Source organism: Anser anser (assembly GCF_964211835.1).
Source record: "Anser anser genome assembly, chromosome: 11".
NCBI lineage: Eukaryota > Metazoa > Chordata > Aves > Anseriformes > Anatidae > Anser > Anser anser.
This window is the reverse complement of record NC_139732.1, coordinates 8767097-8782058: the sequence shown is the minus strand read 5'-3', so window position 1 is coordinate 8782058 and position 14962 is coordinate 8767097. Positions and strand designations below refer to the sequence as shown.

At 40.1% G+C, this 14962-nt stretch overlaps 1 protein-coding gene across 9 annotated transcripts in view; it reads left to right on the top strand.

The window, feature by feature from the left end:
- The window catches only part of LOC310905613 (uncharacterized protein), a 140362-nt gene that overhangs the window by 72902 nt on the left and 52498 nt on the right, over window positions 1-14962 (top strand). The window contains exon 1 of one of the 9 annotated variants that reach the window (XR_014589165.1): window positions 1067-3376. The exons of the other annotated variants lie outside the window; for them this stretch is intronic. The gene's annotated coding sequence lies outside the window, so the exon portion shown is untranslated. Of the gene's footprint in view, window positions 1-1066; window positions 3377-14962 lie in introns of those variants that run through there. 9 annotated transcript variants of the gene reach the window in all.

Sequence of the window (14962 nt, the reverse complement as noted above, 5' to 3'; positions counted from 1 at the left end):
ACGCTTGGCCACGTCTGTGCTAACTCTAGTCGTGTTTTTTTGTCTTTTTTTTTTTTTTTTTGCCAGAGGAAAAAGAATTCTAATTTCTATCAGTCTAAATTGTGCTGGGCAGCATTATCAGCTGGAAAGACCCCTCTGATTTGACAGGCCCCACTGTATGATGATTAATTACTACTCAGCTTCATTGGACTTTTCTAATTTCCTTTTGCCACTAGCTGTAGGCAACAAGCGATAAGTACTGCTCTTATTATTTTGTGCAAAGGAAAATGTCTATTACTGCTCTGTCCTACAAGTAATCAGAATAAAAAGACAGCTGATCAGGAAACCTGTGAGGATCATTCTGTCTTTATTTATCCTATCCTTGCTTTTATTTCTGTGCTGATTCTACACAGAAGTTGTTTTACACAGTTGCCTGTCAAAATAAGAAGATAAAATCATAAGCTCTATCAAAGTAGTTGACATTTTGAAATTTGTATAATGATTTCATGGGAATTAATCCTCAATCTCCAACTAAATCCTCCTCAAAATGCTAATATAACTAGAAATCTTATACCACAGAATGTAAAACAATTCTTAATCTTCCTTTTCTATTTTGCCATAAATTTATTGTATTAGAAGGCTGCCCTGTTGAGAAAAATTAAAGCATTATCACCAAATGCAAAAAGAGTAAGTCTTTTACGTAACACTCGCATTATAATGATTTTTTGAGAGACCAAATGCTCTACAGTTCTCTGGAAAGGTGTGTTAGTTAGAACTTGTCAAGGACTTCACTGCTAGAGATGAAAATGGAACTTTACAACTCTGGTTTCTTTGCTTTTAATGAAACATTAGGCATTTTCCAGTGAATTAATTCTGGAAAAGCCATCTGAGTTGCTTCTGTATTCTCCTCATTTAAGAGATGTCTCAGAATTTTCTTTCAGACTGAAGATATTAAATGCACGCTGGGTAACAGCAAAGCTCGTCTGTATGGTCTGTGGGAGCTCTGTGCCAGGACAGAGGCGTGTGTAATTGTAGTATAGTTAGCTGCTGTCTGGCCTAATTGCCTGTAGGATGGGGCTCCTTACCTGTAGGCTTGGTGTGTGCTGCTGTAGCTTTGGTTTAGTAGTTACCTCAGCCACATCTGACAGGGCTGGATGTCCTTGTGCATGCCAGATCTATTTTCAGAGTGTTTCATTACTTAAAGAGTTAGGAATAAGTGGGACCTGTGAACCTAAATGTCTGCCTCACCTTGGAAGGGGGGGCTTTCCAAACTCCTTCAGATGCTTCTGAACGTTACTTTGCTTCTTCTACATGAAGACCTGTGTGAAAGGATTGAATATTGATACGCTAGAGGAGGCACTCGGAAACTCCTACGGGGCATGGTGTTTATCTGGGTTTTGTAAGATTTGTTGTGCTGGTCTGTTCAAAAACGTTTCTTCTGATTAGGTCCTTCCTGTTCTTTTTGCCTGCAGTTAGAACTTCAGGTGTTTATGTGATTTGGGCTGGACTTACACAGCTACTGCAAAGTGCCAGCAGGGTCGGGGGCTCTGTGTGATGCTGCAGCTGTTTCTTGGTGGTTTTTTTAAGCTGAAATGGAAGATGACAAAATGTTAGCAAAAGATAGCATTCTAAACTAATTGTCTTGAGGCCTGAATAATATATGGTGCTCCTACCTGGAGCTGTCTTGCATCAGGAGCACACAGCACTTAACAGCCCATCCTCTGGGAGGATGTAAATTCAGGGCCTACTGCAGTCTTTGTAAATACAGACGTCCTTCATGTGGAAGTTGTGCGCAGCTAGCGAGAGGGAGAGAGAAGGGATATTTGCATGCAACTTCCACATCTGCTACTGAACCCAAGAGCCAGATTAGTATCTGCATTCATTTCCCCAAATAAACAGAGAACCAAATGGCTTGCAGATCTCCTGAAGCTCCTGTTTCGCTATCCAAAACCTTCCTAGCCTCTGCAGAGTGACATTCAGGGGCTGCTAGGGAGACCACAGGTGCCAGTTGTGACTCCTTTTCCATGGTCTCAGCAGGAAGGGCTGGGAACCAAGTCCCTCTGCATAGGAAAACTGGGAAAGGTCTTCAAGGTGGCTGACCCAGCATAAAGCTTCCCGACCACTGATGAGGAGCCAGTTTGGCCTGCACATACTCAGCATCTCTCTCTTTCTCACCACGATTCAGGATATTGCGTAGTTATCTTTTCCCAGCTGTAGTTACTTCTATTTTTGTTTTTCAGCCAACAAAAATAAATGTATTGGCAATATATTGGCACCGTAGCTGCCAGTGCTGTTTTCCTTGATACAAACACGGCACTGTTAGTCACAATAAGGTGCTTGTGATGTTGTTACCAGACTGGTAGCGCTACTTTAATAGTTGGTGACTTCATGCAGTTAATCTGAAAAGTACTGGATTATATTCTTTCCTCCCACTTTATCCCCTTCAGCATCTGATGGTTATTGTTCTCTCAGTTTAGGATAGCACTCCCTCGGTAGGAGGGAACAAGGCACCGAGTGTTTCACTTGAGAAGAGTTATTGTAGCTAAGGCCTCTGCGTGCTCCAGTGGAAAATACCTTGCGAGGATGTCTGTTGAAAGTCTCTCTTAATTATATAGTCTTATGGTAGCAAATCAGGGGTTAATGAGTGTCTCAACAGTTATTGTGAAGTGCTCTTTAGTTACTAGTGTTTCCAGTGGAAATGCTGTGTACTGTGCTGGGTTGCAGTATAAAGTATGGCATACTCGTTCAGCTACTGTAATTATGGTATCCTGTTCCCTCATTATAATCTGAATAGGATAGCACATTTAGAGTTTATTCAGTCATTTAAAGCAATAATAACTACTTTGTAGAGATCTGGATCACTGAGGTACATACATGCATTAAAGAGCTTATCGTAGGGTCATCAGCAACTATTAACCAAACTAGCTTCTTTAGCAAATAAGATGTAATATCCGTATGCTGTTGATAAGCATAATTTCTCCTCCTCTGTTCATGGATGAGTCACCGTACAGTTTTGTCTTGCCATCTGTGTCTTTGTGTACTTAAACACTGTACAGGTGAATTCCTGAGAGGTGTCAGTAAGCAACAAGCATGGCAGTAACAAAGCAGGCAAAACTTCTGCACCCTTTTGACAAAAAAGGGTCTGCTCTAAGTCCTACCAGTTCAAGGGGATTAGGAGGGAAGTGAGCACCTGTCCCTCTGACATAAGAGGGGTCTAAAAGCTGCCCTAAAGGAGATGTGCTCCCTTAGTAGTTTGGGTAGCACCCGGAGCATTCTGGTTCCCAGGAGCACGAGGACTGGCGATTCACCTCCTGATTCACTTGTCCTGGCACCGCCGGTAACAGCAAGCTCCTGCTGAAACTTCCTCTGTGCGTTCACCGAGTTCCTGGTACTCAAGGTCAGGCAGCGAACAAGTCTATGACAGAAATGAGAAAAAGAAGGTAGCATCAATTCTTGGAGATACCTTCCAGGCTGCTTTGCAGTTCTGACAATTAATATTTGAATAGACTCAAAACCACATTCCTTTGCTACCTCCAGAAGCAGGCTTTCAGCACTTCTAGGTTATAGCTTCTACTTCTCTACGTGGCTATTTGTTGCAAACCTTATTTCTGTGTTGATCGGTGTTTATTGTTCCTGCAAAATAGTCTGTGTTGCAGTGTTTTTCTTATCGATGCAGAGTGATAACAGGCATCCTCCAATTAACTCCTCTTTAGGGAAAGAAAACAAAAAGACAGTCTCTAGGTAGGTGTTGGAGAAAAAGGATTTCCCAATATTATTATGTATTTGAAGTAAATGATTTATGGAATATTTATAGAATAATTCAGCAAAACCTATGCAATATTTTTGTCACTCCTAGGCCAAATAATTATAGTTTAGGGTTTATTCATTTAATTTGGACTAATTTAGGAAGTGAAATATCTAATGGTGCAACTGCTTTGTTCTTTTTCTAATAAAAGGTAGGAGCTTTTGCGTGTTATTAGACTGAGATAAGCTAGGCTTCTGTATAGCACAATTTTGTATGTCTGAACTAGCAAAAGCCTTTGAAGTCCTATGAATCTTTCTGCTTGTTAATTCTTCCATTTGTTTGATTTTTGGTACAAAGAAAATGAAAGAATATGATGAGATTATGGCATTTTAAGTCAATATTTATTAAAAAATCAATCTCGATGAAAATCTGCCCATCCCTCTAATTAGATGAGGCAACTTGAGGTTGATTTTTAATTGCAAAAGTAATTACACAGAGCAGATAGCCAGTGACATTTGATTATCTAGGTGATTGATTAAAAAGCCTAGCTCACAGAGCAGATTGTCAGCCAGGGGAATCGAGACAAAAGAGCAAATTAAAAAAGTTGTCCTGTTAGTAATCACAAAATTCAAGGATGAAATTACAAAGCCAAACACCTCCAATCCACCTCATCTTCATCACTCAAACGCGTGCAGCATGCCTGAGCTCAAAAAGGGGCGATAAAGAAATGGATTACTTTTAAAAGGAGGAACTATTTGGGAAATATAAAAATGAAGGATCAGAAGCACTGCTGAGAATAGGGACTTGAACCACAGAAGCAAAGAAATAAAAATTTCTCTTAATTGTGACAGAGTTCATTTTCCCGGTGGTCTTATAAAAGCTCATTAAACCCAAGCAGGGTTAGTCAAATTAAATGAAATGTGTTGGATAACAAAATATATTTTTAGTGACAAATCTTAATGATTATTTAGGAATCTAGTCTAGATTATCGCTTTCTCCTCCAATATATGTATTTTACAGTGGATATTCACTTAGTTTGCTAATACCTTGGTTTTATTTTGTGTCATTTTAATTTTGTGTCATGTGTAGCACAATCTCTGCTGTGTTCCTGGTGGCTCTGGAGGTTTGGATCAAGTCCGGGGGGGGAGGTGGTGTTGTTGATGTTGTTGGTTTTTTTTGGGCGGTTGTGTTTTAAACCATGTCAATGTACTGTTATGTTATATGAATTATCAGATTGGAGTGCTTCTACCAGACTATTTTGCCCGAACAGTCAGGTCAAAATGGTATTTAAGCTTGAAACTCATTCATGAAAATAATTGTGTTCCCTGAAACATCATGCGGCTTCTTGATGTTGCTTTTCTGCCATTTAAACAAGTGTCAGTCATTTTCTATACCACAGGTGCCTAAAAGGTTTTTGCTTAAATGATATAATGAGGGGTGAGACTGAACAGCAATTACTCTTCAATTGAAACCAGAACTCTGTAATATAATGACCAGATAATATAACCAGAAACATATCATAATATATTTTATTTATTTAAAATAAAGAAAGGAAGTGAAATTGTTGTAGGTATCCATCCGGCATCAGCCTGTCAGCCTTTAGAGTCCTCCGTAGCTAAGTGCAGCTAATATCAGCTGGTACCAAGTGGGAGTTTTACTGTTGTGAGCGTCAGCATCAGGCCCTTCATCTGTTGTCTAGCAGTCATTCAGGGAAATCTTTGTGATCCAGTTACTAATTCCATGGAAACAACATGTTTTTTTCTTCCCTGATGTTGTCATTGAGAAAAAGAAATGATTACTAGACTGCTGGATTTGTTAAATGCCAGCTCCGTATTGTTCTTTTATGAGGCTCTATTACCTGTCACCCATCAAAATGTAATCTGACAAAGGGTTAAAAAAAAAAATCCAATTGATTAAAGGTGCTTCTTGCATATTAGAGGACTGTGTAGTTTTGCAGGTTCCTGATAGTGTTTTTGCGTAAAAGCACATGAGCACTGAAGCAGGAATGGATGCAGGCCTCGTTTTGTTTCTGGCTCCCCGACTTAGAAAGACACAAATCTGCAGGAAAGGCAAATTATTAAACAATGGGAGGGTCGAGTCAGTTGTGGATATGTGTAATTGGCAACCTCAAGAGAGCAATTTGAATAGAGTAATACCATAGAAAATCAGTATCCATTTTAAGTACAATAAAATGAGTAAGGGTGTGTTGGGTAGTTTGCAAACATTACAACAATAGTCTTTGTTTCTCTTTCAGCATTTTGAGGAGGTGGGGTGAAAACAGCAGAAATAATTTTCTATAAGAGCGACTGCCTCTTTGTTTAGCAAACAAAACGTCAAATTTACAGATTTTGGTAATTTCAAAGCTTTCTGCAGAAAACTTCATATCCCTGCTCAGAGCAAGGTCAAAGAATGAACTCGATCTTCCATATTCCTACTCTGTTAAGCCTAGTACTGTATATACCCCTGGTTTATGATGTTTACAGTTTGTGTATCATTTTAGAAACAGTATCTTTGTTTTCAAGCTAAATATTCTTTATGTAATTTCATTTACAATCGTTGTCTCATGTGGAAGCTACTTCCATAAAAAAGGACTCGTGCACTGCATGGACATGGAATCCTCACCTCAATTTTCTGAAATAGGCGCTCTGGGTGATCTAATATTATTGATTTTTCTGATCAGTTTTCCATCCCTCTCAGTCGGAGTACCTCTATTTTTTGCCTTTGTCTGGGTTAAACAAGGAATTCAGATGTTGGTAATTAACTGGAGTTCCCCTGCTGCCAGTCCAAATTCAGTTCCAAAAAGCCCTGTATATTGCTACTTCTGCATTTGTTAACAATGTCCAGACAACAGGTCTGCAATTAGATTCCCATCTGTTAGGCTGAGCATTTAGCATAGCCAACGGATGCAAATGAACTCAGTTCCCTCGATGGAGTGGATCCCTAGCTAGCAGTACTATATGTGAAAAGAAATTCATTGGTAAACGATACAAAGAAGATGAGGCTTCTAATACTACCGCAGCTCTAGAATGTTCAAAAGCGAACAATAAAAAAAATACTGTTGCTACATATGATGGTTACTCGAACAAATCTGAAAACATATTTAAGTATGCTGTTGTTCCCTGCAACGTCTTGGATGCTGCATTAGACTGAGAGGAGAAATGCTAACTTTAAGTGTTAGGTATGGTGCTTAATGCATAAAGCTATGCTGCGTGAGTATCTGGACGTTAGGATTCTGCACCATTTGTCATCTGAGGCTCCTAAAGGAATGTTTCAGAGTATTAGATATTTTAACAGGATAAAATGGAAAATGTAGAGAGATGCATTTTTAGAAATTCTTGTGTTTAATCTCAAGCTGCAATTTTGTATCAGTTCTAACAGCGTTATAATAAGGGATAATCCTATGAAGTCCATAGGCTGTGTGTTGAAGGATTAACTAAAGCTTGCATATTTAAATGTTCCATTTTCTACTGGAATGTCTATAAAATAGACAGTAAAACCCACTTAAACTAATACCTGTTGAAGGGCTAAAAGAGTAAGGAAAAACCTCTGTGCATACTCAGATTTTTCTCTAAATATTCATTCTATTGCTCTTTTGCCTTTGCCAAATTTGCAGATCAAAAAAATATATTTAGTACATGAATATAGAGTTAAATTCCGTTTCTTATGCATTAAAAAAATATTAGTTCTGGTGTAACATGAGTTTTCACATTTTATATTAATTTCTTCTAATACCATTTACAGCTTAGAGCAAAAATCCTAAAGTAACAGTAAAAAATATATTTCTAAAGCAATACTTGAAATTATTTTGGCACTCTAGTAAAAGGAGAGAACACTTCTGCGTTAAAAACAGGAATAATTTTTAGTGGGGTTTGTTTTGTACAGTGTTCAAATCTATACAGGCTAGTTATTATGGTTCCTTTTTTTTGTCTTTGGTCATGATAATGAGCATTTAAAAATGTGTTGTGACTTTTTTCAGTGAGTTTTGTGATAGTCGTCCCTTGGATTTGGTCTGCGCTCTATGTTTGCTACCAGGACAAGTACTGGGGGCATAGAGAGAACCCCAAAGATGTCAAAATATTTGTTGGTATTAAAATCTAACTAAAAATAAACACTTCTAAGGTAACCGTCAACATTACTTCTGAGTATGAGATTTCATTGTTCTACCTGCAAGATGTGTTGAGGCGGTTCATGCCCCCAGCTTTGCACCCAGAGCAGCTCACTGGCCACCAGCTGCACCAGTAAAGCCCATTTTTGCTTCACAAAGCCCCTCCGATTTCGCCCTGTGCTGAAGAGTTACAAGTAATCAGAGCAGCCTTTCTATGCCCCGTTGGTCTGCAGCTAGAGCTTTATGTGCCTAGGCGAGTCCGCCAAGTCTTCTTTAACACTAAACAGCCTGAAAACAGCCCAGTTGTGGTGAGGAGGGTGAGCTTTGATCACTGCTGGCAGGTTCAGGAGCAGTGTCAGCAGGGTTACGCCGCTCTCCCTGCCTGAGGACAGTGCTGCGGTACTTGGGCGCTTGGGGCAAGATGGAAGCGAGCCCGTTGGAAGGATGTGCCCTGCTCCACAGAACCAGGGAGGACTTCTGCATTGAATGGAAGTAAATGGACTTAGAGATTTTTTTGGGCCCTTCGAGGAAGATTGCATCCATTTGTTTCAACCCATCTAGCAGTGTGGAATTGCTCGGGAGGAGATGTATGCTGCCTGTCACCATGACTAAAGTGCAGAGCTTTGCCTCTGTGGGATTCCACTTCTCAGGGCCTGACAGAAGATGCGTGGGATCAGAATTCCCTGCCAGGCAAGCCGTTGGTCCAAGCATGCTGCAGACAGGGTGGGAGCTTGTGATTGCCTGGTCCATAGCCTGCTAATCTTCCAGATTAGTCTAGGCTTTCTCCCCTGGGGGATAGAAGGCCATCAGCAGAAAGCAAGAGCAATCCCCTGCTCTTTCCCTGACAATAAACAGATAGTGACAGCAGCTTAGAAACCTGGTAACTGGGCTAGAGAGATTCGGGAGCGTGTGCGGGTATGGTGTTTCAGTTGGTCACGTTTTTCTTTCTGTCCTTAAATAGGAAATTCTGCATATGTACAGGTGGTGGAGGGACTGTGTCCGGGGAAGAGGGAGTATAGGAGTGTGCTGAATATCTTCTGTGCTCTGTGCGTTGCTTTGCTTGGTGTGAAGATTGGTCTCATGTGGGATAGCCTCTTCAACAGAGAGTAGCCACCTGCTTATGTGGGCTTTTGGTGCGCGGGTCTTGCTCTGGCATGGATATTTCTGGGAATTTGAACGAGTTCCATTTTGCTCTTTGCCTCCTTAAGTTGCATGCTGTGGAAAGGCTCGCGGTCTTTTGCCTCCTGTATACTTTCAGAAAAGTAAGCTCCCGGGGGCTGCCTGGCCTTTCTTTTATAGCTTTGTGGTGTTTAGTGCCTTTACTTTTTTTTTAATTTATAGGCAGGCTTTCCACCTTTAATAAGAATCACTTTGAGTTTTCCAGTGAAATGTCCACCAGCCAGCTTCTTTCCTGTTTCACTCGTGTTGTTACTACCTGGAGGTAGGTCTAATAACAGGAGCACAACATCAATGTCCTGCATTCAAGTAAGGAAATTAACTTCATAATTGTCTCTTAAATGCATTCTTTCACTACACAGCTTGTGGGGTAGAGGGCAAGAGGTCATTTAACTCGCACAGTGGTCGCATAGAAAACCATTATCTCAGTAGATTATAGCTAATCCTACCACTAGCAGTCTAACCCACCTAATTTTTCTAATAAAGAAAAATATTGATGAGGTTACAGAAATTAGCCAAAAGAACGCACGTTGGAAGAGGTGTAGGCGATTTTAGCTCCCTTCCCGCTGGAGCTATACCTGACAGTCCTTTGTAACCTGCTACTGATGTTTGTTCCTTCACTTGTTTGGTGTCATGGAAGACAGCTTGGCTTGTGGTATTATTTGTTATTACACATCTTCCTGCTTGTTTTATGCTGTAAAGGTTACATCCGCAGCAATGCCAGAGGTGTGACTGCAGCTGGTTTGGATACGGCAGAGTAAGGCTGGAGTCCTGGAGGACTGGCTGTGCTCAGCCCTGCAGTGTGCCTTATCCCAGCAGGTGTGGAGCTGGCTCTGGTTTAGCCTCTTAATTAGCCCTCTTTCCTCTTTAAGCATGAGCTGCTGTCATTTTTGGGGCCATTGAATGTTGTGGAGGTAGGAATGGAAATGGTGGGGCTGCGTTGGTTGTATCTGCAGATAATTTCAGAGCAAAATTGCCATTCAGAATCGGCTGTGTCTTGACACACCAGAAGTTTTCAGTCTCAAACACAGTTTATAAGCAGTCCAGGCTGCACTGGATCTACATTGTTTTAATTTGGTGAGAGTCTGTCTTCCAGCACCTGCTGTTTGTCCTCAGGAGGCTGTTAGTATTGCTCTGTCTTTGGGAAGTCAGCGTTTTTCTTTGCAATGGGGTGATCGCTTCAGGGCCAGAGGGATATTTACTTTGACAGGCTGCGCGGTCTGGGTCTTTGTGCCCAGGTAGCCTGCACACCATAAAGAGAGAGGAGGGCTGGTGGCAGGGAAGGTTGGCTCCCTGCTTCCTGTGGCCTCTCCTTCAGACTGTCCAGGGAACCTGAGACGAGGTAGAGGTGCTAGTATGTTTTGGTCTTGTTATAATAATGGTTATAACTATCCTCCACAGGTAGTCCAACATCATTTGATTGTTTTAAAATAGTGTTAGGATGGGAGAGAGTTAAGAAGGAGGTAAATGTGGATAGCATCTAACAAGGTGTATGAATGTGTGACGCTGGTGCCATGGGAGCCATAGAAGGGATTCTTGTGATTTCTGCCCTATTGCAGTTTTATTTAGGAACGAAAAGGCAGGGGGTAGGGGAAGAAAACATTCTTAGTTTTCTGAGTTATTATTTGCACTCTGATAGCCCGTCTTCTTGATGAAGAGAGCTTCTACTCTTACTTGTTGCTTATTGTTGCTAAACTGTAATTGCAGAACACTGGGAGGTTTCTCTTTCACAGTCTCCTTCACATAGGCAACCCATATTCGAACAAGTCACCTCCAGAAGCATCCCACACCACCAGCTTCCTTCGGATGCTTTTAGCGTTGAGCCTTGACCCCTGGCACATACCCTTTCCCCAGCCTCACTCCACCCCGGCTCCACTGGTCTGTGGTCGAAGTGTTAGGCAACAGCTTTTATTAACTGTAATAACAATATTTCAGAGATGGCCAATTTAAACTGGAGTCCTTGCATAGCCCTGTGCTTCACAGCTGATTCATGTTGACGAGTGCTGCTTACCCTGTGAGCTGCTGGAATGAGCAGCGCGGCTGCGGTTTGCTTTCAAGTTGCAGGATCCAAAGGCAGCGGTAATTGTTTTTGAAATGTTTCTTTTTATTATTATTAAATAGGCTCGTTGTATACATTGCAACCTGGATTGTTCCTGTGCTGATTTGCTTCCCTTCTCATTGCCAGGCCTAAAGCACAGGAACAGTGTGTGTGTTTTGGATTGCTTCGAAGCCATAACAAAAATATACTTTCTGCAGAGAGAGGGTGCCATCTCTGCCGTTTCCTAAGAAATGCGCAGTCCGTAATTAGTCAGGATTTCCAGCTCGGAGTGCTAAATGGAAGAGACAGGAGGAACAAGAAACCCAACAAAATAACCAGATTTTATTTAATCTAACATAAAAGTGCAGAAATATGTTAGTCATGTGTCATGACAGATTCTAGCCCAGCCTAAATCAGTTCTTCATGTGTGTATTGGCATAGGGAATCAAAGACTGTTTGAAAAGACATGCTTACAAAGTAAGGCACTTTACTGACTGTCAGGAACAGCTTTGAAACACATCCTTACCTCTAGATACTATTTACCTTGAGGACGTACACCATATATGCTCTCTTCAGCTGAAAGGCCCCAGGCTTGAGCAGCAGCAGTTACTGTAGCTTCCAAAAACCCCTTGTAAATTATCACATATGTGCCTTGCAGCACCAGGCTGTTTGCTCAGCAGGCAAACAATGCAGTGGCATTATTAAATTTCCATGAAGTTTACCAAATTTGCGGGATCAGTAGGGTGGACCCAACAGGGAAGCTCTCCTACTGCCTACAGCACCTTTACAGCAGCTGATGGTGCTGCTGATACTTTGCATTCTGCTGTTACTCCACTGCTGTAGCCATCTACTTAATCTCCACAGCAAAGATTAGTTTATTCGATTAAGTCTGTTCCCTATAGACCATCCCCGTAGCTCCTTGGAAGGCATCAAGACTGCGTCTCCAACCTTTTACCAGCTAAAGAGATTCAATAAAGTAATCTTTTCCCCCTCCTTTTATATGATTGGAAAATAAATTGAAAATGAATTTCAGTTATTGCTTGTGTTTTAAATATGAGATAAAGGTCAGCCCCCTCTAGCTATCTCCATAGATGGAGATTAACATGAGCATGTTCCATTATAAAATCATATAGCAGTTTTGTAAATCTGTCAAGTCATCTACAAATATATAATTAGTCTGTTAGATTTTGAAATCAATAAACAATGACTTTTCAGTCCTGTGCCTAGAAAGCTTTGCTAGAGAGTGCTTTAGGCATCAGAGTCCAAATAACAAAATCTTTGCACTGTATACATTAAAATGTCCTCCGAATATCTGTAGATGTCAAAGGTTAATTGAGAATTAGGTGTACGCATGCTTTTCTATTTTTTAATTAACTCTCTTTCTTTTCCCTCACAAAAAAAAAAATCAAGCCAATTCTAAACTTGGATCTTTTTGTTAAAGCAGCATGTCAAATGGTGGATATTTAAAGTATAAACTCCCCGTTTTTCTTTCCCTGGTTGGCTGCAGCGAAATGGTGACTGTGAATGTTTGTAAGGCAACATTCAGAGACATATTTATACAAGGCATGTGTTCACCGTTTGTCATCACTGTCACAGAACGTGATTTCCCGGGTCAGAAAATTGACTTCAAAGCTTGACCCTGAAGATTTGACTTGCCTGTTTGCTTATTCTGGTTCAAGATATGATGTCAAAAGCTGTCCTATTAGTGGCACCTTTTCACATTTAGTTTGCTCAGGTTGATAATAATGATACTGGAAGGACCGCATTTTGATGTTGAAAGAGATAGGAGAAGGAGCACTGCTGAAATTGATGGTGTTGACAGCAGGAGGTGAGATTGGGAAAAGATGTATTAAAATGTGGATATTACTTTGCGACAACATTCCTTTGTTAAAATGCTGTACATCATCATGAAATTAATTTGGTGCCTCCTCTTCCTAAATTAAGCATGGTTCCCTTCTGGTGTGGTATAGGCACTGTTTATACCAGTTGCAACTACATACATATGTATGGTTTGAGCACAACTTAGAGTGGGTTAATTAAAATACCCTGATTGGAATGGATAACACCATCTTTCCTTTAATTGTTTAATTGAACACTGATTTTTGATATGCAGAAATTCATTGTTTCTAAATCCAGTAGGCTTTAGAAATAGGCGAGTACATTTTTTTTCTCCAATTTTCAATTTCAGAGCTGGTATCACTCATCTCCTGGTTATGTAATTGTGGTTTCGCTGCAAGTTGTTGGATGTATGTAATGGTCTGTCAGAATACACAGATCTCAAAGAATACATTTTTTTAAAGTAGGTCATTGAAACACTTAACAAGAAGACACTTATGGCAGGGTAAATGTCAAATCAATAACTTAATGCTCCAGATTGAATATCCTGGGTTTTAACTAATGATTACCTGTTTATTGATCTTCTTTGTGACACCAAAGTAGAGGAATATTGTGATATTCTTTATTTAAAAAAAAAAAGAAAAGAAAAGGAGATTTCATGCAGCATAACATCTGCATTGGTGATAGCTTTCATAGTACACTGATAGCATGGTGCAGTTACTAGCAGCATCATTTGTTGCTAGTAAAATTAAAATAGATGGTCTTCCCATTTTAATATGACCTCATAAGAAGAACATTATATAAGGTCGTAATCTCCAAGTTTCCAAGGTATTCAGCTGTTACAGACCACAGCAGAATGTAAAGTAGCCATTGTGTAAGGGCACTTGCAAAGGATCACGGCTATGAGCCCTGCTTAGGATGTATGTTTCATCAACATTTGAACTCTTGTGTTATGTACTATTGATAGCTTATACCTGTCAATTCAGAACACTATTATTATTAATAATAATTTATTCCCAATGCTTGCTTGTTTTTACAGTTTTACAGTGACAAGACTTGTATTTATTATGTTTTCTTTCATTTCACCACTTTGGTGCAAAATTTCCATTCCAGGATTTCTGAAAGATCCTGGATTTCTGTGAGAGTTTCCCTTTTCTTTTCCTAAGCACTTGTGGATACTAATCCCTTAGCAGTGTCAGGCAACAACTGAAGTTGCCTCTCTGTGCATGGTGTTTTCTTGGTGTTCCCTTACGGGTGGTGCAGTCTGGCTAGAGATGCTGCTGATGGAGTGCTGGGGGGGTGGAATCTGCAAACTTCTAAGGGTCATAATTGTAATTTCAGTCTTCTGAATTAAATGGTATTGACTTTTTTTTTTTTAAATCTTCTTGTTAATTTTCACAGTGTGTGAGATGTGTGCTTTTTTGTCTTATTTTTTGTTGTTCTAAATCTCTTTCTGTTTATGTATATATAAACTCTCTCAGTTTATGTATATATAGCTGTATCACTAAGTGCCAATGGAATTTGCTTACAGGTCCTTTAATGCCTGTTCAGTTTAATGATATCAAAAAAATATATACTAATAGCTTTATGGGGAAAGGGAACAACAGAGAAAGACCAGCTGGCTAACAAGTTACATCATGATCTGGATGTGGTACAAATCATGGAGTGGCTTTTACTTGGCAAATGTCACTTTAATCCTATGGTAAATATTCTGCATTTTCAAATAGTTATTGATTACACTTTTTACACTCTATGGAATTTTAGACTTAGAATGCAACTTAAAGAGCTCGATTTCAATGTTTTTGGTACAGAGTAGCTATTTCAGAACACTACCAAATGCCCAGCAGTAGGAAAAGCAAACTAAATTTCGCTGAAATAGCCAACTTCACTGACTTTAGAGGAAAGAACCTATATGTAACTCTGGGCCATATTTGCATATCTGTATTTCTTTATGCCTGTGATGATCTGCAATACCTTCACTGTCTGATAATGTGCAATTTAGATATGCAAAGAAAATATGAAGAGATCTATAGTGGCCCAGTAGAAATGGCCTAATTCTGCCAGCTTTGCCTGGTTGCAAGTC